The sequence below is a fragment of the Capsicum annuum genome, chromosome 10, assembly GCF_002878395.1.
Source record: "Capsicum annuum cultivar UCD-10X-F1 chromosome 10, UCD10Xv1.1, whole genome shotgun sequence".
NCBI classification, from domain to species: domain Eukaryota; kingdom Viridiplantae; phylum Streptophyta; class Magnoliopsida; order Solanales; family Solanaceae; genus Capsicum; species Capsicum annuum.
Window position 1 is genome coordinate 11522153 of NC_061120.1, and position 3085 is coordinate 11525237.

The window sequence follows — 3085 nt, forward strand, 5'->3', positions numbered from 1 at the left end:
ATATTCAAAACACAAGTCCACCTTTCAAGTAACTACACTTAAACATTTTCGACTCACTAATGCACTTCTCAAGTGACTACACTTAACTATATTCAAAACACAAGTCCATATTTCAAGTAACTACACTTAAATAATTTTGACTCACTAATGCACTTCTCAAGTGACTACACTTAACTATATTCAAAACACAAGTCCACATTTCAAGTAACTACACTTAAACATGTTCAAGTCACTAACTCACTTCTTAAGTGACCACACTTAACTATATTCAAAACATGATACCAACCTTTCAAGTAACTATACTTAAATATTTTTGACTCCCTAATGCACTTCTCAAGTGACCGCGCTTAACCAAATTCAAAACATAAGTTCACATTTCAAGTACCTACACTTAAACATTTTCAAGTCACTAACTCACTTCTCAAGTGACCACACTTAACTATATTCAAAACGCAAGTCCACCTTTCAAGTAACTGCACTTAAACATTTTCGACTCACTAATGCACTTCTCAAGTAACCACACTTTACTATATTCAAAACACAAGTCCACATTTCAAGTACCAACACTTAAACATGTTCAAGTCACTAACTCACTTCTCAAGTGACCACACTTAACTATATTCAAAACACAAGTTCATAATTCAAGTAACTACATCTAAACATTTCAAGTCACTAATTCACTTCACAAATGACCAAACTTAACTAAATTAGAAACACAAGTCTACGTTTCAAGTACCTACACTTATGCATTTTCAAGTCACTAACTCACTTCTCAAGTGACCACACTTGACTAAATTCAAAACACAAGTCCACATTTCAACTACCTACACTTAAACATTTTCAAGTACTTATTCACTTCTCAAGTGACCACACTTAACTAAATTCAAAATACAAGCTCACATTTCAAGTACCTTAAAAAAAATTCCTTTAAAATTCCTACACTTAACCATTTTCAAGTGACTAAGTCACCAACCAAACCACTTTAAAAAACCTACACTTAACCATTTTCAAGTCATGTACTAGCATTTCAAGTCACTAAGCTATTTTCAATTAACTAATTCACATTTTCAAGTCACTATACTTAACCATTTTCAAATAACTACACTTCTATATGTATCCACTTTCAAGTAACTAAACTTAACCATTTTCAAGTCAGTACTACACATTTTGATACAAGAACGACCAGCGACCAAGAACACACCAAAACATACATCCAAAACAGTCCACAAGTTTAAGAAAATCGAGACGACCGCAATGGTTGAGCAGCGGAGGCGCCGCCATTGATGGTGAAGAGGTCTTAGAGAGAGAGAAGGGTAAAGAGAATTATAGAGATAGGGAGGTGGCGGATGATATAAGGAGATTACTCCTTAATTTGCACACAATCAGGTTCAATATTATTCAAATAATTATGAACAACTCAACTAAGTACAAAAAATCACCTATACATGGAGAAATTAAAATTACACATTGAACTAAATACTATTACAGTAACAGTTCACGAATCCACAAGTCATAGCTTAGGGCAAACAAAAATCATACAAAAATACAACTTTCACATATATTGATATATAAATATAAACAAACTTGAAATTATAATAGGGGATTGACAATCAAAATCCAGCGGATTTGCTCATTTAAAAAGAAGAGGGATGGAAACATATGTTAGTTAACAGATGTAAATAAACATGCATTCAAAATAATCTAGTCAAAATGATAGCACAAGTGTCATGTATTTTTGAGATTTCTCCCACAATGCTAGTTTAGGCACATAACGACACACAAAAATTGGAGGATTTAACTCAAAACTCATAATTAGATCTTAATAGGATTGTTCACAAGAGAAAATAAATAAAGAAGTACGAGTTTGAATGGAATAGTAAACTTGAGACGGATTCTCTCAGAATCCGTCATTTTTTATGAGAACAGGGCTGCATGGCTGGTTCGTCGTTGATGGAGGCATGGGGACGGATAGAAAAAGCCATCGGCGGCGCTGGGTCAGCTCACCGATGATGATGGTGGTGGCTGCGGTGCTGGAAAGGTGAGCCATGACTGGTGAGATCTGGTCGGAGGTGGAGCAGCACGGAGGGGAGAGAGGCACCGGAGGGGGCTGTTTCATTGGAACGGAAGGACAGTGCTAGTGACGGCATAAGAGTAGAGAAGGAGAAGGACGAGGGGGACCTCGTAGAGGTGCTGGAGCAGTGTTGGCGGTGGCGCTTTTGTCACCGATGGGGGAGGTAAGAGGGAGAGAGTCTAGAGAGAGAGACCAAGGGAGGCTGCCTCTTTTTTTGTTTTTTGGAAATTAGGGATTAGGGTTAGGTTGTTTTTAATAAGGAAAGAGGCAGATCAAACCTCAACCGTTAGATCAATTTTTAATACGTTATGAATTGGCACAATTGATTTAGAAAATACACAACTTTAAAAAATGTCCGTTATTTCAATAATAATAGATAATGTATTTTGTATAATAATTGTGAATATGTATGTTTACGAAAAATAATAAAATATTATATTTGAATTGATAAATCGTAAAAAATGGTAAGCTTATAACTGTAAACCACTCTGATTACTTCCTACACCCTTATATATATATATATATATATATATATATATATATATATATATATATACACACATATATATATATGTGTGTGTGTGTTATATATATCGATTACAGCATACGTCACTACACGAGATATACGTATATACATATATTTGATTGTCTATCAGCTTTTAGATACGTACTATAAACATAAAATACACAATTTTACTACCCCATAATAATATACAACGTATTTTACAAATACTCAGATGAATTATCAATTACATTATCATATGTCATTAATATACCATCACTGTATAATATGTATATATATCTATATATACCTATACATACACAAACATATACACACTATCGACTATATCAATTTCTAAATACGTACTATATCTATCAAATACGTACACAAGTATATTATCCAATAATATTATGTGATGTGCTTCTGATACTTACTCAGATGAGTGATCAATTAATTATATTTGATTATCTTAATACAATATTAGGTTTTGACTACATCGTTCATCAATCAAT